Genomic DNA, 22,554 nt, shown 5'->3' on the forward strand with positions numbered 1-22,554 from the left:
AGGCCCCAAGATGGGATCTCGTGGATACAGAAAGTTACGGCGATGGAATTAGGGTTTTGGCTCCGTATCTGATCGTTTGGGGGTACGCAGGTATATATAGGAGGAAGAAGTATGTGGGTGGAGCAACAGGGGGCCCACAAGGGTGGAGGGCGCGCCTAGGGGGGTAGGCGCGCCCCCTACCTCGTGACCTCCCTGTTGGTTGCTTGACGTAGGGTCCAAGTCTCCTGGATCTTGTTCGTTTGAAAAATCACGTTCCTAAAGGTTTCATTCCGTTTGGACTCCGTTTGATATTCCTTTTCTTCGAAACCCTAAAATAGGCAAGAAAAATAGCAATTCTGGGTTGGGCCTCTCGTTAATAGGTTAGTCCCAAAAATAATATAAAAGTGTATAATAAAGCCCAATAATGTCCAAAACAGTAGATAATATAGCATGGAGCAATCAAAAATTATAGATACGTTGGAGACGTATCAAGCATCCCCAAGCTTAATTCCTACCCATCCTCGAGTAGGTAAATGATAAAAACAGAATTTTGATGTGGAATGCTACTAGGCATAATTTCAATGTAATTTTTCTTAATTGTGGCATGAATATTCAGATCCAAAAGATTCAAGATAAAATTTTAATATTGACATAGAAATAATAATACTTCAAGCATACTAACTAAGCAATTATGTCTTCTCAAAATAACATGGCCAAAGAAAGTTCATCCCTACAAAATCATATAGTTTAGTCATGCTCCATTTTCGTCACACAAGAATGCTCTCATCATGCACAACCCCGATGACAAGCCAAGTAATTGTTTCATACTTTAGTAATCTCAAACTTTATAAACCTTCACGCAATACATGAGCGTGAGCCATGGATATAGCACTATGAGTGGAATAGAGTATAATGATGGGGGTTATGTGGAGAAGACAAAAAGGAGAAAGTCTCACATCAACGAGGCTAATCAATGAGCTATGGAGATGCCCATTGATTGATGTTAATGCAAGGAGTAGGGATTGCCATGCAACGGATGCACTAGAGCCATAAATGTATGAAAGATCAACAAAAGAAACTAGTGGGTGTGCATCCAACTTGCTTGCTCACGAAGACCTAGGGCACTTGAGGAGGCCCATTGTTGGAATATACAAGCCAAGTTCTATAATGAAAAATTCCCACTAGTATATGAAAGTGACAACACAAGAGATTCTCTATCATGAAGATCAAGGTGCTACTTTGAAGCACAAGTGTGGAAAAAAAGATAGTAGCATTGTCCCTTTTCATTTCTCTCTCTCTCTTTTTGAGGGCGTTTTTTGGCCTTTCTCCCTTTTTTATTTGGGACAATGCTCTATTAAATGATGATCATCACACTTCTATTTATTTACAACTCAATGATTACAACTTGATACTAGAACAAGGTACGACTCTATATGAATGCCTCCGGCGGTGTACCGGGATATGCAATGAATCAAGTGTGACATGTATGAAAAATTATGAACGGTGGCTTTGCCACAAATACGATGTCAACTACATGATCATGCAAAGCAATATGACAATGATGAACGTGTCATGATAAACGGGATGGGGGAAAGTTGTATGGCAATATATCTCGGAATGGCTATGGAAATGCCATAATAGGTAGGTATGGTGGCTGTTTTGAGGAAGATATAAGGAGGTTTATGTGTGAAAGAGCGTATCATATCACGGGGTTTGGATGCACCGGCGAAGTTTGCACCAACTCTCAATGTGAGAAAGGGCAATGCACGGTACCGAAGAGGCTAGCAATGATGGAAAGGTGAGGGTGCGTATAATCCATGGACTCAACATTAGTCATAAAGAACTCACATACTTATTGCAAAAATCTACAAGTCATCAAAAACCAAGCACTACGCGCATGCTCCTAGGGGGATAGATTGGTAGGAAAAGACCATCGCTCATCCCCGACCGCCACTCATAAGGAGGACAATCAAAGAACACCTCATGTTTCAAATTTGTTACATATCGTTTACCATACGTGCATGCTACGGGACTTGAAAACTTCAACACAAGTATTTCTCAATTTCAAAACTACTCAACTGGCACAACTTTAATATCACTACCTCCATATCTGAAAACAATCATCAAGCATCAAACTTCTCTTAGTATTCAAAACACTCATAAGAAAGTTTTTACTAATTTTGAATACCTAGAATATTAGGATTATTTAAGCAAATTACCATGCTATTTAAGACTCTCAAAATAATCTAAGTGAAGCATGAGAGATCAATAGTTTCTATAAAACAAATCCACCACCGTGCTCTAAAAGATATAAGTGAAGTACTAGAGCAAAACTATATAACTCAAAAGGTATAAGTGAAGCACATAGAGTATTCTAATAATTTCCGAATCATGTGTGTTTCTCTCAAAAGGTGTGTACAGAAAAGATGATTGTGGTAAACTAAAAATCAAAGACTCAAATCATACAAGACTCTCCAAGCAAAACACGTATCATGTGGTGAATAAAAATATAGCTCCAAGTGAAGTTACCGATGGAAGTAGACGAAAGAGGGGATGCCTTCCGGGGCATCCCCAAGCTTTGGCTTTTTGGTATCCTTAGATTATCTTGGGGGTGCCATGGGCATCCCCAAGCCTAGGCTCTTGCCAGTCCTTGTTCCATAATCCATCAAATCCTTACCCAAAACTTGAAAACTTCACAACACAAAACTTAAAGTAGAAAATCTCGTGAGCTCCGTTAGCAAAAGAAAACAAAAGACCACTTCAAGGTACTGTAATTAAATAATTCTTTATTTATATTGGTTTTAAACCTACTTTATTCCAACTTTTCTATGGTTTATAAACTATTTTACTAGCCATAGATTCATCAAAATAAGCAAACAACACATGAAACACAGAATCTGTCAAAAACAGAACAGTCTATAGTAATCTGTAGCTAACGCAAGACATGGAACCCCAAAAATTCTAAAATAAAATTCTTGACGTGAGGAATTTATATATTAATCATCTGCAAAAAGAATTAACTAAATAGCACTTTCGAAATAAAAATGGCAGCAGTTCTCTTGAGTGCTAAAGTTTCTGTTTTTTACCGCAAGATTAACAAGACTTTCCCCAAGTCTTCCCAACGGTTCTAATTGGCACAAACAGTAATTAAACACAAAAAACATAGCCAAAACAGAGTCTAGATAAATTATTGATTAATAAACAGGATCAAAAAGCAAGGAATAAAAATAAAATTTGGTTGCCTCCCAACAAGCGCTATCGTTTAACGCCCCTAGCTAGGCATAAAAAGCAAGGAGAGATCTAGGTATTGCCATCTTTAGTAGGCAATCCATAAGTGGCTGTCATAATAGATTCATAAGGTAATTTAATTTTCTTTCTAGGAAAGTGTTCCATGCCTTTCCTTAACGGAAATTGGAATCTAATATTTCCTTCCTTCATATCAATAATTGCACCAATTGTTCTAAGGAAAGGTCTACCAAGAATAATTGGACATGAAGGATTGCAATCTATGTCAAGAATGATAAAATCTACGGGCACACAATTCCTATTTGCAATAATAAGAACATCATTAATTCTTCCCATAAGTTTCTTAATAGTGGAATCCGCAAGGTGCAAGTTTAGAGAGCAATCATCAAAATCACGGAAACCTAACAAATCACCAAAAGTCATTGGAATTGTGGAAACACTAGCACCCAAATCACACAAAGCATAGCATTCATGATCTTTACTTTAATTTTAATAGTAGGTTCCCACTCATCATAAAGTTTTCTAGGGATACAAACTTCCAACTCAAGCTTTTCTTCATAAGATTGCATCAAAGCATCAATGATATGTTTGGTAAAAGCTTTATTTTGGCTATAAGCATGAGGAGAATTTAGCACGGATTGCAACAAGGAAATAAAATCTATCAAAGAGCAATTGTCATAATTAAATTCCTTGAAATCCAAAATAGTAGGTTCATTAGCATCTATATTTTTGATCTCTTCAATCCCACTTTTATCAAATTTAGCATCAAGATCTAAAAACTCCGAATTTTTGGAACGCCTTCTAGGTAAAGGTGGATCATATTCAGTCCCATCATTATCAAGATTCATATTGCAAAACAAAGATTTAATAGGGGACACATTAACAACTTTTAGATCTTCATCTTTATTATCATGGAAACTAGAAGAACACGCTCTTATAAAGGAATATTTCTTAGCACGCATCCTAGCGGTTCTTTCTTTGCACTCATCAATGGAAATTCTCATGGCTTTGAGAGACTCATTTATATCATCCTTAGCTGGAATAGATCTATGTTTCAAAGAATCAACATCAAGAGAAATTCTATCAACGTTCCTAGCCAACTCATCAATCTTAAGCAATTTTTCTTCAATCAAAGCATTGAAATTCTTTTGCGAAGTAATAAAATCTTTAATATTAGATTCAATATCAGAGGGCATCTTATTATAATTTCCATAAGAATTGTTGTAGGAAACCATAACTATTAGATGAATTACTAGGATAAGGCCTAGGATTAAAGTTTCCTCTATACGCGTTGTTACCAAAATTGTTCCTACCAACAAAATTCACATCCATAGATTCATTATTATTCTCAATCAAAGTAGACAAAGGCATATCATTAGTATTAGAAGAAACACTTTTATTAGCAAATAATTTCATAAGTTCATCCATCTTTCCACTCAAAACATTAATTTCTTCTATCGCATGCACTTTCTTATTAGTTGATCTTTCAGTGTGCCATTGAGAATAATTAACCATAATATTATCTAGAAGTTTAGTAGCTTCTCCTAAAGTGATTTCCATAAAAGTGCCTCCCGCAGCCGAATCTAAAAGATTTCTCGAAGCAAAATTCAATCCGGCATAAAAAAAATGTATAATCATCCACAAATTCAAACCATGCGTAGGGCAATTACGTATCATTAATTTCATCCTCTCCCAAGCTTGTGCAACATGTTCATGATCAAGTTGCTTAAAATTCATAATATCGTTTCTAAGAGAGATGATCTTAGTGGGAGGAAAATACTTAGAGATAAAAGCATCTTTGCACTTATTCCAAGAATCAATACTATTTTTAGGCAAAGATGAAAACCAAGCTTTAGCACGATCTCTAAGAGAAAAAGGAAATAGCTTAAATTTAACAATATCATTGTCCATATCTTTCTTATTTTGCATATCACACAAATCAACGAAGCTATTTAGATGGGTAGCGGCATCTTCACTAGGAAGGTCGGAAAACGGATCTTTCATGACAAGATTCAGCAAGGCAGCATTAATTTCACAAGATTCAGCATGGTAAGAGGAGCAATCGGAGTGCTAATAAAATCATTGTTGTTGGTATTGGTAAAGTCACACAATTTAGTGTTATCTTGAGCCATCGTGACAAGCAAGAAATCCAACACACAAGCAAACAAGAAACGGGCAAAAAGAGGCAAATAGAGAAAGAGAGGGAGGATAGAGAGAGAGGGCGAATAAAACGGCAAGGGTGAAGTGGGGGAGAGGAAAACGAGAGGCAAATGGCAAATAATGTAATCCGGGAGATAAGGGTTTGTGATGGGTACTTGGTATGTTTGACTTTTGCATAGACCTCCCCGACAGCGGCGCCATAAATCCTTCTTGCTACCTCTTGAGCATTGCGTTGGTTTTCCCTTGAAGAGGAAAGGGTGATGCAGCAAAGTAGCGTAAGTATTTCCCTCAGTTTTTGAGAACCAAGGTATCAATTCAGTAGGAGGCTACACGCGAGTCCCTCGCACCTGCACAAAACAAATAAATCCTCGCAACCAACGCGGTAAGGGGTTGTCAATCCCTACACGGTCACTTACGAGAGTGAGATCTAGTAGATATGATGAGATAATTTTGTTGGTATTTTTATGATAACGATGCAAAGTAAAATAAAAGGCAATGAAATAACTAAGTGTTGGAAGACTAATATGATTAAGATAGACCCGGGGGCCATAGGTTTCACTAGTGGCTTCTCTCAAGAGAATAAGTATTTTACGGTGGGTGAACAAATTACTATTGAGCAATTGACATTATTGAGCATAGTTATGAGAATATCTAGGTACGATCATCTATATAGGCATCACGTCCGAGACAAGTAGACCGACTCATGCCTGCATCTACTACTATTACTCCACACATCGACCGCTATCCAACATGCATCTAGATTAATTTCATAAGAACAGAGTAACACCTTAAGCAAGATGACATGATGTAGAGGGATAAATTCATGCAATATGATAAAAAAAACCATCTTGTTATCCTCGATGGCAACAATATAATACATGCCTTGCTGCCCCTACTGTCACTAGGAAAGGAGACCGCAAGATTAAACCCAAAGCTAAGCACTAAGATCAATCTAGTAGGCCAAACCAAACTGATAATTCGAAGAGACTTGCAAAGATAACCAATCATACAAAAAAGAATTCAGAGAAGATTCACATATTGTTCATTGATAAACTTGATCATAAACCCACAATTCATCGGTCTCAACAAACACACCGAAAAAGAAGATTACATCGAACAGATCTCCACAAGAGAGGGGGAGAACTTTGTATTGAGATCCAAAAAGAGAGAAGAAGCCATCTAGCTAATAACTATGAACCCGAAGGTTTGAGGTAAACTACTCACATGTCACACCCTAGCTAGTCCATGCATTAGAGTGTGCGTCATGTTTACTGTTCATCAGAAACTTGAAATGGGGAAGGCAGAACCCCCAGCACCCTTTTGAAATCAACTAGGGTTTACTAAAAATAATTTCAATGAACCTGAAATGCCCTTCTAAAATGTTCACCCTCTTTGTCTTAGGTTAGAACCTCTGGCAAAATTGGTGCACAATTTTCTAGGTCAACAGAAGGTCATTGAATTAAATCATAAGTATTTGAATTTGGGCATTTAAATGCTATAAAATAATTTAAATGCCCAAATAATTCTGGGAGTAATAAAATAATTTGAATTCGGGAGACGCCCAGAGGACGCCACGCGACCCCCACATCTCCCTCTCATCCTCTCTCACTCTCCCCCTCGTCTCCCTCATCCTCTCCCACGATGGCCGAGTGCGTCCCTCGCCGTCGATCGCCGTAGTCGCCCCCAGAGACCTCCCCTCACCCCTCCGACGAGCCCATCAGCTCCGCCTCGACTCCCTTGACCTCCCCACCGAGCCACGCCTCGCCGGAAGCCCTCCAACGCCGCCTTTGCCCTCGTCTTCAACCTCGGGCACTCGAGCCGTCTCCGGCTGATTCGCCGTCGCCAGGACCTCCCCGAGCTCGCTGACCCCCTCTCCGACTCCGCTGTGAGCTCCTCTTCCTTTCCCCTTAGCCCCCTGTAGCCGCCGTTTCCACCGCACCCGAGAGCTCCTCGCCGCCGGCCATGTCGCCGCCGTGGCTACGGCCATGCAAGCACGCGTCCGAGCGCACCACCGCATTCAGTGCGTCCCTAGGAGCCTAACGCACGCACCTCCTCGCCCTGCCGTGCACCGTAGCCCTCTTTCCCTCTCCGACCGAACTCCGGCCGCCGCCACGAGCTCGATTCCGGCGAGCTCGCTCCACCCCAGCTCCTCCCACTTGCCCCACCAGATGCGCACGAGCCCCAGCTACGCGTAGCACGTCTCCGCTGTCGATTTGGTCACCGGAGGACCAAATCCGAAGCCCTCCGTCGTCTCGGCCTCGCCGGCGGCTCAACGCCGGCGAGTTTGACCCAGTTTGACCCCTGGGTGGGCCCAGGAAGACCCCCCCTAAGTCTACGACAGGTGGGGCCAGTCGGCTAACTAAATTAGGATTAGTCTTAATTAGTTTTAATTAAATCAGTCACTGACATGTGGGCCCAGGCCCCACTGACAGCTAATTAGTGTTAATCTAACCCTGTTAATTAGCTGAGAGGCTGACAGAAGGGGCCCACCAGTCAGGTTTGACCTGGGCTGGCGCCTTTGACCTGCTGAGGTCAGCATGACGCAATGCTGACGCAGTAATGCATTTTCTGGATTTATTTTTATTCAGGAAATTCCAGAAAATAGTTAAAACTTCTAAAAATCATAGAAAATCAACCATAGCTCCAAATGCAAAGATTTATATATGAAAAATGATCAGAAAAATTCAGTCTATCCATCTGTAATGGTTTCATGCATGACAAAACAAGTTTACCTTGCTGTTTAAGCAGAACAAGGAAATGCACTATTAAGGCCATGTTTAATGAGCTAATATTTGAATCTTTGATTCAAATGAGTTCGTTCACTGGTAGAAAAAGGGCCTATAGTCCCGGTTCGTAAGGGCCTTTAGTCCCGGTTCCTGAACCGGGACTAAAGTGTCGGTACTAATGCCCCGACCCTTTAGTCCCGGTTCAATCCAGAACCGGGACTGATGGGCCTCCACGTGGGCAGTGCGCAGAGCCGAGTCAGGAGACCCTTTGGTCCCGGTTGGTGGCACCAACCGGGACCAATATGCATCCACGCGTCAGCATTTCTGTGGCTGGGGTTTTTGTTTTTTTGAAAGGGGGGGGGGGGTTGGGGGTTTTGGGGGGTTAATTCAGGTGTTTCATATATTGTGTTAGCTAGCTATAATTAATAGAGAGAAGTGTCCTCTCTTATGTCCGTGCTTGGTCCACGCTATGTACTATACATACGTATAGAGAGGACTAGACACGCTGGCTAGCTAGTAAGAAAACGAAGGAAACAGAAGATCGTCATGAACATATATGCATACAGAGAGAAGTGATATCGACCACCTCTCCTTCTCCGAGAGATTGGTCGAACAACAAGTTCTCGTATATCTATCTGACACTACCAGCTACATATATACAACAATTATCTCTTACAAATATAATCATACAGACTCAGGTTCCACATAGAATTCTCCGACTTCAGGGATCACGTGGTCAAGAAAGAATGCCGCCAATTCCTCTTGAATTGCTCGCTTGCGAGCTGGTGCTAGGAGTTCATCCCGCTTCCGAAACATCTAATTTGAAGAAGGGGGTCAATACATATATATTTGAATGAATGAAACTCAACACAAATGATGGTAATAAAATAAAATTGTGAATGTTGTTATTTACGTACTTCATATTGTTCGTTAGAGTACCCGCCCCGCTCACAGGTCGTGTGGCGGATGGACTCGCAGATGTAGTATCCACAGAAATCATTCCCTTGTTCCTGCCACAACCACTTTACAAGAAATAGAGGTCAATCAAACTGATAAGCAAGAATGCTAAATGGTATTGATGAAACTAGCGCTTGAATCACTAGGAGATGCGCGGAACATGCTACTATAGTAATTACTTTTGGGTGTCTAAATTCCAGCTCCTTCGGCAGTCCCGGAACTGTTTTGGTGAATTTTCTCCAAACCCTACCGGACAAAGAAAACAATTACTTGATATCAGGAAATGAACAAAGTTGCTGATATGGTGGATAATGATCGATTTACCTTACTTCTGGAGTATTTGAGTCATGTCTGCATAGTCCTGGGGATCTTTTCGTTTTGAGTCTAAGAGGGTTACTAGTCCTTGCTCAAGCTTAATCTCTAGGATAATATAGTGGAAACTGCACACGCATGCATAAGTCATGAATTACATTACTATAACGCTAGACCCCTAGACCCCTAGACGACCCTCTTCTTCCTCTCATGTTCGAGAGGATCGCCGAGGGGTCGGGAGGTTGCCTAGTGTCAAAGGATTCAACAAAACCATGTCTTCATCATTAGGCGAAAGTAACATGTGCATGATGGTACGAAGCTCTTCAAAGTTGTTCTGGAACGGAGTCCCAGATAGGATAATTCACTTTTTGGTACAAAGTTCAGAAAGAGCCTTCCGAATATCGCTATTTGGAAGGCCTTTGCTGAATTCGTACCAAAAGGCGGATTATTCTATCCGGGACTCCATTCCAGAACAAATTGCAGAACTTCGTACCAACATGCCCTGGTTACTTACGGCTAATGATGAAGGCATGGATTTCTTCAATACTTTGACACTAGGAAACCTCTCTCGACCCCTCGGCGATCCTCGACCCCTCGAACCGTCGACGACCCTGGAACCCTCGACCCCTAGACGACCCTCTTCTTCCTCTCATGTTCGAGAGGATCGCCGAGGGGTCGGGAGGTTGCCTAGTGTCAAAGGATTCAACAAAACCATGTCTTCATCATTAGGCGAAAGTAACATGTGCATGATGGTACGAAGCTCTTCAAAGTTGTTCTGGAACGGAGTCCCAGATAGGATAATTCGCTTTTTGGTACAAAGTTCAGAAAGAGCCTTCCGAATATCGCTATTTGGAAGGCCTTTGCTGAATTCGTACCAAAAGGCGGATTATTCTATCCGGGACTCCATTCTAGAACAACTTTGCAGAACTTCGTACCAACATGCCCTGGTTACTTCCGGCTAATGATTAAGGCATGGATTTCTTCAATACTTTGACACTAGGAAACCTCTCTCGACCCCTCGGCGATCCTCGAACCCTCGAACCCTCGACGACCCTGGAAACCTCGACCCCTAGACGACCCTGCTGGAACCCTCGACCCTCGAACCTATAGAACCCTCGAACCCTCGACCCTGAAACCCTCGACCCTTGACCCCTTAACGACCCTCGACCCTCTACCCTAGTTCCCGACCCTCGACCCCTTGAAGAGGAGAAATAAATAAGAAGAAGAAAAAAGAAGAAAAAGAAGAGGAGAAGGAAGAAAGGACCACTATTCCTTTCTTCCTTCTCCTCTTCTTTTTCTTCTTTTTTCTTCTTCTTATTTATTTCTCCTCTTCTTTTCCTCTCCTCTTCTTCTTTCTTTCCTCTTCTTATTTTCTTCTTTCCTATCCTTCTTTTTCTAAAATTTTAATTTTTGCATATATAAAACTTTTCTAAAATTGTAACTTTCTATATAAAACTTTCCTATCGGGAGGGGGAGAAGATCGAAGAAAAAAAGAGGAGCAGAAGAAAAAATAGAAAAAAATTCTATTTTTTCTTCTTCTTCTCCTCTTCCTTTTCTTCCTCTCCTCTTCTTCTCCTTCTTCTCCTTCTTTCTCTACTTATTTTCCTTTTCCTTATTTTACTTTTTCCTCTCCACTAACATAAAATGCACTAACCTAAAATGCAACAAACATAAAATGCACTCAAGAGGCTCAACTAACCTAAAATCAGTGATAAAATGCACTAACCTAAAATCGATATCTACTAACAACTTAAAAAATTAATACATATATGAAAAAATGCATATATGAAAAAAAACATCATCATATCATCAACAGAAAAAAACATCATCATATCATCAACAGAAAAAAAACATCATCATATCATCAACAGAAAGAAAACATCATCATATCATCAACATCATCATATCATCAACCTAAAGGGCGCCGGCGCGGGGCGACGACGGGCTCGGCGCGGCGACGGGGCGGGGCGACAACGGCGGGCTCGGGGCGGCGACGGGGCGGGGCGACGGCGGCGGGCGTGGGGCGACGACGGGCTCGGGGCGACGGCGCGGGGCCACGACGTACGGGCTCGGGGCGGCGACGGGGCGGGGCGGGGCGACGGCGGCGGGCGCGGGGCGATGGCGCGGGGCGACGACGGGCTCGGGGCGGCGACGACGACGACGAACGGCCTGGGGGCGTCGGGGCGAATGGGAGCGGTTGGCCAAAATTTCACAAGTGGTGGCTTATATAGCCAGAGCAATGGTCCTGGTTCGTGCTACGACCCGGGACTAATGCTCCCTTTAGTTCCGGTTGGTGCGACGAACCGGGACCAAAGGCCAATTTTCGGCAGCCGAAAGGGCGGGAAGCGAAGGCCATTGGTCCCGGTTGGTGGCACCAACCAGGACTAAAGGGGGGCAATGGTCACGGTTGGTGCCACGAACCGTGACCAATGCCCCCTTTAGTCCCGGTTGGTGCCACCAACCGGGACCAATGGCCTTGTGCTGCATCGCTAGCTGAAGTTTAGTCCCACATCGCTAGCTGAAGGGCGCCGGCACTTGTTTATAAGCGCTGCTGTGCCTCCCCATTCGAGCTCCTCTCTAATGCAGGCTTTCGGGCCTAAACTTGTTACTGCCTGTGGGCCTATTGGCCCTCTGCGGGCCTGAATCCTGGCCCATGTAGGGTTTCTAGTCGTATTCAGGCCGTGGAGGCCCAGTAGGTGGCATTTTTTTGGTTTTTTCTTTTTTATTTCTACATTTTTTTGGTTTTTTATTTTTTATTTCTACTTAAAACTAAATACTTACAGTTTTTTAGTGATTCTTTTTGCTTTTAGGTCACCAAAATTATAAACTTTCTGTTAGTGCCATTAGTTTTAAATTTTGAATAGTTTAAATTTGAATTTTTAAAAATTTGTGTGAATCACTAGTTTATGAATAACTTTACTATAAAAATAGAATTTTTTTTCTATTTATTTTTTATTTATACTTACAACTAAATACTTATAGTTTTTTAGTGATTTCTTTTTGATTTTAGGTCACAAAAATTATAAACTTTCTGTTAGTGCCATTAGTTTTAAAATTTTGAATAGTTTAAATTTGAATTTTAGAAAATTTGTGTGAATCACTAGTTTATGAATAACTTTACTATAAAAATAGAATTTTTTTTTCTTCTTTGCTATTTATTTTTTATTTATACTTACAATTAAATACTTATAGTTTGATTTTAGGTCACAAAAATTGTATTCTTTTTGCTATTGAAGAATATTATAGTTTTATTTTAGTTGATCATAAGATAATATTTTAATTGATTTTTTTTATTTTCATAAAAGTTTTGTAGTTCATTCTGTTTGCTATTAATTCATTATTTGAGCTAAATGACTCTGAAATTGGAAAGCATTTCAAAATGAACTCTGAAAAGGTTGAAAGTTGGCATGGTATCATAATTTCACCCACATAGCATGTGCATGTATAAAACGGACAATGGTAACATGTTCGTCTGTTACAAATTTGGCATGGTATCATCATAATAGTTGCGGGAGAAAGTCTTCACTTTTTCTTCGCTTGTGTCATTTGTTTATCAGGATGCTTGGGTCAGCCTTGACATTGAAGGGAGGAATTTCATAAAACTTTTCATAATCTTCAGACATGTCTGTCTTGCCGTCCACTCCCAGGATGTCCCTTTTTCCTGAAAGAACTATGTGGCGCTTTAGCTCATCGTATGATGTATTCGCTTCCTTGTCTTTTCTTTTTCTCGGTTTGGTAGACATGTCCTTCACATAGATAACCTGTGCCACATCATTAGCTAGGACGAACGGTTCGTCAGTGTACCCAAGATTTTTCAGATCCACTGTTGTCATTCTGTACTGTGGGTCTACCTGTACCACGCCGCCTAACAGATTGAACCATTTGCACTTAAACAAAGGGACGTTAAAATCAGGTCCGTAGTCAAGTTCCCATATGTCCACTATGTTACCATAATATGTGTCCTTTCCGCTCTCGGTTGCTGCATCAAAGCGGACACCGCTGTTTTGTTTGGTGCTCTTTTCATCTTGGGCGATCGTGTAAAATGTATTCCCATTTATCTCGTATCCTTTGTAAGTCAATACAGTCAAAGATGGTCCCCTGGACAACAAGTACAACTCATCACAAACAGTGTTGTCACCTCTGAGACGTGTTTCCAACCAACTGCTGAAAGTCCTGATGTGTTCACATGTAATCCAGTCGTCGCACTGCTCCGGGTGTTTGGAGCGCAGACTGTTCTTGTGTTCATCGACATACGGGGTCACCAAGGATGACAATCTCGTCGACTAGATGAACTAGGACGTGCGTCATGATATTGAAGAAGGATGGTGGGAACACCAGCTCGAAACTGACAAGACATTGCGCCACATCACTCCTTAGCCTTGGTACGATTTCTGGATCAATCACCTTCTGAGAGATTGCATTGAGGAATGCACATAGCTTCACAATGGCTAATCGGACGTTTTCCGGTAGAAGCCCCCTCAATGCAACCGGAAGCAGTTGCATCATAATCACGTGGCATTCCTGAGACTTTAGGTTCTGAAACTTTTTCTCTGGCATATTTATTATTTCCTTTATATTCGACGAGAAGCCAGTCGTGACCTTCATACTGAGCAGGCATTCAAAGAAGATTTCTTTCTCTTCTTTCGTAAGAGCGTAGCTGGCAGGACCTTTATACTTGTTCAGAGACATGCCGTCTTTTTCGTGCAAACGTTGCAGGTCCTCTCATGCCTTAGGTGTATCTTTTGTCTTCCCATACACGCCCAAGAAGCCTAGCAGGTTCACGCAAAGGTTCTTCGTCACGTGCATCACGTCAATTGAGGAGCGGACCTCTAGGTCTTTCCAGTAGGGTAGGTCCCAAAATATAGATTTCTTATTCCACATGGGTGCGTGTCCCTCAGCGTCATTCGGAACAGCTAGTCCACCGGGACCCTTTCCAAAGATTACGTAGTGTAAATCATTGACCATAGCAAGCACGTGATCACCGGTGCGCATGGCGGGCTTCTTCCGGTGATCTGCCTCGCCTTTGAAATGCTTGCCTTTCTTTCGACATTGATGGTTGGTCGGAAGAAATCGACGATGGCCCAGGTACACATTCTTCCTGCATTTGTCCAGGTATATACTTTCAGTGTCATCTAAACAGTGCGTGCATGCGTGGTATCCTTTATTTGTCTGTCCTGAAAGGTTACTAAGAGCGGGCCAATCGTTGATGGTCATGAACAGCAACGCCTTAAGGTTAAATTCCTCCTGTCTGTGCTCATCCCACGTACGTACACCGTTTCCATTCCACAGCTGTAAAAGTTCTTCAACTAATGGCCTTAGGTACACATCAATTTCGTTGCCGGGTTGCTTAGGGCCTTGGATGAGAACTGGCATCATAATGAACTTCCGCTTCATGCACATCCAAGGAGGAAGGTTATACATATATAGAGTCACGGGCCAGGTGCTGTGATTGTTGCTCTGCTCCCCGAAAGGATTAATGCCATCCGCGCTTAAAGCAAACCATACATTCCTTGGGTCCTTTGCAAACTCATCCCAGTACTTTCTCTCGATTTTTCTCCACTGCGACCCGTCAGCGGGTGCTCTCAACTTCCCATCTTCTTTCGGTTCTCACTGTGCCATCGCATCAACTTGGCATGCTCTTTGTTTCTGAACAGACGTTTCAACCGTGGTATTATAGGAGCATACCACATCACCTTCGCAGGAACCTTCTTCCTGAGGGGCTCGCCGTCAACATCACCAGGGTCATCTCGTCTGATCTTATACCGCAACGCACCACATACCAGGCATGCGTTCAGATCCTTGTATGCACCGCGGTAGAGGATGCAGTCATTAGGGCATGCATGTATCTTCTCCACCTCCAATCCTAGAGGGCATACGACCTTATTTGCTGCGTATGTACTGTCGGGCAATTCGTTATCCTTTGGAAGCTTCTTCTTCAATATTTTCAGTAGCTTCTCAAATCCTTTGTCGGCCACAGCATTCTCTGCCTTCCACTGCAGCAATTCCAGTACCGTACCAAGCTTTGTGTTGCCATCTTCGCAATTAGGGTATAACCCTTTTTTGTGATCCTCTAACATGTGATCGAACTTTAGCTTCTCCTTTTGACTAATGCATTGCGTCCTTGCATCGACAATGACCCGGCGGAGATCATCATCATCGGGCACATCGTCTGGTTCCTCTTGATCTTCAGCAGCTTCACCCGTGGCAGCATCATTGGGCACATCGTCTGGTTCCTCTTGATCTTCACCAGCTCCCCCCGTTGCAGCATCACCGTATTCAGGGGGCACATAGTTGTCATCGTACTCTTCTACTTCGCCGTCTTCCATCATAACCCCTATTTCTTCATGCCTCGTCCAAACATTATAGTGTGGCATGAAACCCTTGTAAAATAGGTGGGAGTGAAGGATTTTCCGGTTAGAGTAAGACCTCGTATTCCCACATTCAGTGCATGGACAACACATAAAACCATTCTTCTTGTTTGCCTCAACCACATCGAGAAACTCATGCACGCCCTTAATGTACTCGCGGGTGTGTCTGTCACCGTACATCCATTGCTGGTTCATCTGCATGCATTATATATAATTAAGTGTCCAAATTAATAGAAGTTGATCATCACATTAAAACCAAAGTGCATACATAGTTCTCATCTAACAACATATAGCTCTCCAGAGCATCTAATTAATTAAACCATACATTGAAACTATGTAAAACATTTCAATGCGAAAACAAATGCGATCATAATCGCAACCAAGGTAACAATTGATCCAACGGCATAATGATACCAAGCCTCGGTATGAATGGCATATTTTCTAATCTTTCTAATCTTCAAGCGCATTGCATCCATCTTGATCTTGTGATCATCGACGACATCCGCAACATGCAACTCCAATATCATCTTCTCCTCCTCAATTTTTTTTATTTTTTCCTTCAACAAATTGTTTTCTTCTTCAACTAAATTTAACCTCTCGACAATAGGGTCGGTTGGCATTTCCGATTCACATACATCCTAGATAAATAAAATCTATGTCACGTTGGTCGGCATAATTTTCATAAACAATAAATGAACCAATAGTTATAAAGATAATATACATACCAAATCCGAATCATAGACAGGAAGAGGGCCGACGGGGGCGGATACCAAAGCCATCGCACTATATAAGATGCAATAATAAATGTAAGAAAATGATACAAGTATCTATCTAAACATACAAGTAAGAATATTTTTCCTTTCAGAAAGGAGATAAGAACAAGAGGCTCACCACGGTGGTGTCGGTGATGAGATCAGCGCGGGTGATCGACGGCGGTGAAGACGGGGACGGGGCGTGACGGACCGCTAAATCTAGACAAATCTCGAGGAAAATGGAGCTTGGAGGTCGAGCTTCGAGAGGAGAAAGCTTAAGTAGTGTGGCTCGGGCATTCCATCGAACACCTCATGTGCATCGGAGGTGAGCTAGAGCACCACAAAGCCCTCTCCCCCTCGGCCAGAAAAAACAGAGCACTGTGCTCTGCTCTTGCGCGAGGGGGTATATATAGGCACCTCATTGGTCCGGTTGATGACATGAACCGGGACTAAAGGGAAGCCTTTGGTCCCGGTTCAAGCCACCAACCGGGACCAATGCTGGTGGGCCAGGAGCGAGGCCCATTGGTCCCGGTTTGTCCCACCAATCGGGACCAAAAGGTCCAGACGAACCGGGACCAATGGCCCACGTGACCCGGCCGGCCCCCTGGGCTCACGAACCGGGACCAATGCCCACATTGGTCCCGGTTCTAGACTGAACCAGGACTAATGGGCTGAGTCGGCCTGGACCATAGCCCTGTTTTCTACTAGTGATTCCTTTCTAATATAACTTGCATTAGGCCAAGACACATTCATATTGCCAGGTCATAGCATGCATCATATTGCTGCATATCGTCATGTGTTGATTGTATTCCGATGTGTTCTTCGTGGTAGGTTCTGCCTCCGAGGATATTCACGAGTATCCAACTGAAGGGCAGTATCCCACTAACACTCCATCAGGCAAGCAACCATTGATCATTCCGATACAAACCCATGTTCTCGCTCCTGCTCTTGTTTACTACATTAAGACAACGCGATTCAAACTGCTGTGTGCTACGGTAGTTGAACCCTTATCCTCTGCATGACCTGTCATTGCCACAGTAACTAGATGAAACCCACTAGCATGTGTAGGAGTTGACTGAGCCATGTATGTGATTCCTACCTTGCTATGCCTGCTATGCTTAGAGTTGTGTCAGGTCTGGTTCATCTGGGTGATGGGCCAGAGTGAAATGCTTATGCTGGTAATGTGAGGGATGTGTTGATCATGTTTTGGTAAAGGTATGGATGATAGGCCATGTAGGAGTACATGATGGGTTGTTTCATTGAGGACGTCCCTAAGAACTGAGATCTGTATGTGTGATTTAAGATTCAGCTACTACCATGCATTGGGATCCTTAATTGACCCTCTCGGCTTCTTAACCACCCTAGTACTCTGTCCAGGAGTTGCAACTAGTTTCTGGTGTTTGTAGGTTATGTGTTGGCGGCCGTGCGTAGCGCTGACCCTAGGGGTGGGCTATGTTGTGGTAGATACACCGTGGCACGGTGTACCAAGTCACCCGTTTGGTGTCCCGGGAACCCTGTTCACATCGTTCGGGGCCGTATGTGGAAACCTCGGCTGGACTCCCTGCGGATGGAACCTGCATAGGCGATAAACCTGGACTAGAGACTTAAGTGTTTAGGTAGGCCATGGCCGACACCCTCGCTGGGCTTCCGCTTGAAGGTTGCCGAGTACATGTCGTGTAAACGGCGGTAAGTGGTGAAAGCATGTATGACGAAGTACACCCCTGCAGGGTATAAAACTATTCGAATAGTCGCGTCCGCGGTAAAGGACTACTTGGTTGCCTATACAGTTCATAGACAAGTTAATGGATACCACTAAAAGACTCAAGATAAGTGTGAGTATCGAGGATGACCCTCTCGTAGGATGACGAGAGAGGATCCACGGTGGAGTATTGTGTTGGTGAGTAGTGGACTCGTGTGCGAAAACTATTTTACTGGTGAAGTTCCGTAGGATAGCTTAGCCAAGAGTCAAAGCTAGCTTGCTGCATTAACCCCACCACCTTCTTGAGAATAAGCATGTTTAGTAGGTTCTGATGTAAGACATGCTGAGTACCTTTGTACTCATGTTTGCTTACTTACTGTTTTCAGACGACAACACCGCCCCCTCCGATGGGTTCTATGTAGACCTTGACGTCGACGAGTGACTAACCACCCAGGTGGTGATCATGGCCATGGAGGGCCCTATGTAGATAGACAGGCCTCGAGAAGCCTTCTTTCTTTCTAGAGTCTGTACTCAGACTAGTTGCTTCCGCATGTGCTTGTATGTTTGTATGACTTGAGTGTCGGGTCATGTGACCCCTATCTGTATGAACATGTTATGTATGGCTCCCTGGAGCCTTTAAATAAAGTACTTGAGTTGTACAGTTTTGTTGTGATGCCATGTTGTATGTACTCATATCAGGCATATTGTGTGTATGATTGAAATGCTTGGTATGAGTGGGATCCGACAATCTAGTTGTTTATCCTTGGCAGCCTTTCTTATGGGGAAATGTAGTCTAGTGCTCCTTGAGCCATAGTAGTCCGCTACAGCCCGGTTCACCGGAGTCCTGCTAGCCCAGCACTACTGTTCAGGACACTTGACTGGCCGGCATGTGTTTCACTTTGTTCCTATGTCTGTCCCTTCGGGGAAATGTCACGCGGTGATTTCCGGAGTCCTGCCTAGCCTGCTACAGCCCGGGTTCCCCGGAGTCCTGTTATCCCAGTGCTACAGCCCAGAATCACTCGCTGATGACCGACATGCTCGATGTGATTCATGTATGCCTGTCTCCATAAGCCTGTGCCGCTTTGGGTTCACGACTAGCCATGTCGGCCCGGGTTCTCTGTCATATGGATGCTAGCGACACTATCATATACGTGAGCCAAAAGGCGCAAACGGTCCCGGGCCATGGTAAGGCGACACCCGTGGGGTACCGTGCGTGAGGCCGCAAAGTGATATGAGGTGTTACCGGCTAGATCGATGAGACTTGGAATCGGGGTCCTGACATCACACTTCATCGGTAGGGTGATGATGTTGATGTAGAAGCCCTCCCTGATCGAAGCCCCCTCTGATGGAGCTCCGGAACGGGCCCCAAGATGGGATCGCGTGGGTACAGAATGTTATGACGGTGGAATTAGGGTTTTAGCTCTGTATCTGATCGTTTGGGGGTACGTAGGTATATATAGGAGGAAGAAGTACGTCGGTGGAGCAACAGGGGGCCCACGAGGGTGGAGGGCGCACCTGGGGGAGGGGGGGTAGGCGCGCCCCCTACCTCGTGGCCTCCCTGTTGGTTGCTTGACGTAGGGTCCAAGTCTCCTGGATCTTGTTCGCTCCAAAAATCACGTTCCTAAAGGTTTCATTCCATTTGGACTCCGTTTGATATTCCTTTTCTTCGAAACCCTAAAATAGGCAAAAAAAAGAAATTCTGGGCTGGGCCTCCGGTTAATAGGTTAGTCCAAAAAATAATATAAAAGTGTATAATAAAGCCCAATAATGTCCAAAATAGTAGATAATACAGCATGGAGCAATCAAAAATTATAGATACGTTGGAGACGTATTAGACGACGAGACAAGGAGCCGGCTGCCAGCCGCAGCCGGACACACATCACTATCGAGCGCGATCAAGACGGCTGCCCTCATGCGGTGGAATGACCAGGCGGTTACCGGCCTCCCCAACGCAGAGAAAAGCGCGTGTCTCCACCGCCTGTCGATCATCTGAGTCTTGGAGGCCGGCTTGGCCCCCGAGAAGGAATCAGAGAGAATGATGCCCGCCACCAGATCGATCGTCTCAACCGATCCCTGGCGCTAGAAGAGTAAGACGCTCTTGGCCCGCCTTGCTTCGGCCCCCACATCAGAGATGAGCCCTTCCCCAAAGGGTTCACGCTCCCAAGAGATACGCCCAAGTACACCGGCTCCGTGAACCCGGAGGACTGGCCGGTCGACTACTCCACCGCTGTCAGCATTGCAAACGGCAACAAGCGTGTTGCCGTGAAGTATGTTCCACTCATCCTATAGGGCACCGCCCAGACATGGTTGAATATCCTGAAGCCCCGCAGCATCAACAACTGGGTAGATTTCACTAAGGCCTTCGTCCGCAACTTCATCAGCACGTACAAGCGGCCGCCCAAGCCTCGCCAGCTCTCCTTGTGCGTCCAAGGCCCCAACGAATCGACTCGCGACTACCTCACGCGTTGGGCTGAGCTACGGAACTCTTGCGAGGGCGTGCACAAGGTGCAGGCCATCGAGTACTTCACGGCCAGGTGCAAAGAAGGCACTTTGCTCAAACACCGGCTCCTCTGCGACGAGTCGATGACCGTCTATGAGCTGCTGATCATAGCAGACAAATATGCCACGGCCGATTCCTCCATGAAGACGGAAATTCAAGTTGATGCATGTGGCAAGGTGGCTCCTCAGGCTCCTCGGACCATGGCTGGTGATACCAGTCGGCGCCAGCAGGAAAGCGACAACAAGCGAAAAGCCCCGATGCCGGCTTCCACCAGCCGGCAGGTGGCAGTAGTCGAAGGCCAGCAGTCGGAAGGGTAGCCTCTCCCCAAGCACCAGAAAGGCGGCAAGCCCAACTAGTTGCCCGCCTTCTCCTATGAGAAGACTCTTGATGCTCCCTGCAAGTTCCACAGCGGCGCGAAGCCGTCCAACCACACCACCCGGAAGTGTCATTGGCTCACACGAATCTCCAAGGGCGAAGGGCTACAACCACTGCTGCCTGCTGGCCAGCCACCTCCACCTCCTCAGCAGCCGGCGGCCCATCCAGCAGTCGACGCCGTTCAAGATCAATTCCCGGAAGAACATGGAGCGTATGTTGTTTTCACCAGTGTGGCCGATGACAGGCGCAGCCGGCGCTGACAGTCTCGTGAGGTGAATGTCGTAGCCATTGAAGCTCCAGAGTTCATGCACTAGTAAGAGAGGCCAATCAGTTGGAGCCGGGCTGATCACCTGGAAGTAATGCCTTCCCTGGGCTCTTAGGCTTTGGTGTTGGAGGCCACCCTTGCCACAAAGAGGCGAGCTGCTCGTTTCTCCCGAGTCTTGATAGATGGTGGCAGCAGCATCAACATCCTGTACCGTGATACCATGGAGAAGTTGAAGATCAAACCAAGCATCTCCTGCCCAGTCGGACTGTCTTCCACGGCATAGTTCCTGGCCTTTCTCACTCACCAATCGGCAAGATCCAGATATATGTCCTATTCGGGGATAAAGACCATTTCCGCCAAGAGCCCATCTGGTTTGGGGTGGTCGACCTTGAAATCCCGTACCACGCACTGCTTGGCCGACCTCCTTTAGCCAAGTTCATGGCGGTGCCACATTATGTCTACCTCAAGATGAAGATGCCGAGTGCCAAGGGAGTTATTACCATCTCCGGAGATTATCAGAAGTCGTCTGACTGTGCGGCCGCTAGCAGCCGGCTGGCCGAGTCCCTTGTGATCGCTGCCGAGAAGCGGCTCCTTGACCGGGTTGTGGCCATGGCCGGCAAGCAGCCAGACATGTCTCATGATCCCAAGGAGGCGGAAGCTGAAGGATCCTTCAAGCCGGCCAAGGAGACAAAGAAGATACCATTGTACCCAGGGCACCCGGAGAGGTACGCTGTCATAGGCACAAACCTTGACAGCAAATAGGAAAGTGAGCTCGTCGATTTCCTCCATGAGAATCGGGACATCTTCTCATGGTCTCCCAAAGACATTCTAGGTGTTCCGGCGGATTTCACCGAGCACAAGCTACACGTCAGAGAAGATGCCAAGCCAGTCAAGCAACCCCTCCGCCGCCTCTTTACCCACAAGTAACAGATTCCTTTAGTCCATCAGAACTAATTCCATCTACGGTCTTTTAGTCAAAAACATGCCTGACTTGCACACACCAGCTTAACTTTACTCGTGTCTGGAATCACCCACGACACCTGTTAAGCAAAACTCTAAGTGGGGAGGCTACAACCTCGCGTAGCATGGGATCAAATATCTATTGCGCGCTCTAAGGTTGCCCCCCTCTCGGTCCCAACCGGAAACACCCATGCCCCCGGAGCAGGTGGCATGCCTACCGGATGCAGCCGGTATCTTCCACCATGGCCTCTCTGT

This window comes from Triticum urartu, chromosome 2A, assembly GCF_056163025.1.
Source record: "Triticum urartu cultivar PI428250 chromosome 2A, HENAU_Tu73, whole genome shotgun sequence".
In the NCBI taxonomy this organism is placed as follows: Eukaryota; Viridiplantae; Streptophyta; class Magnoliopsida; order Poales; family Poaceae; genus Triticum; species Triticum urartu.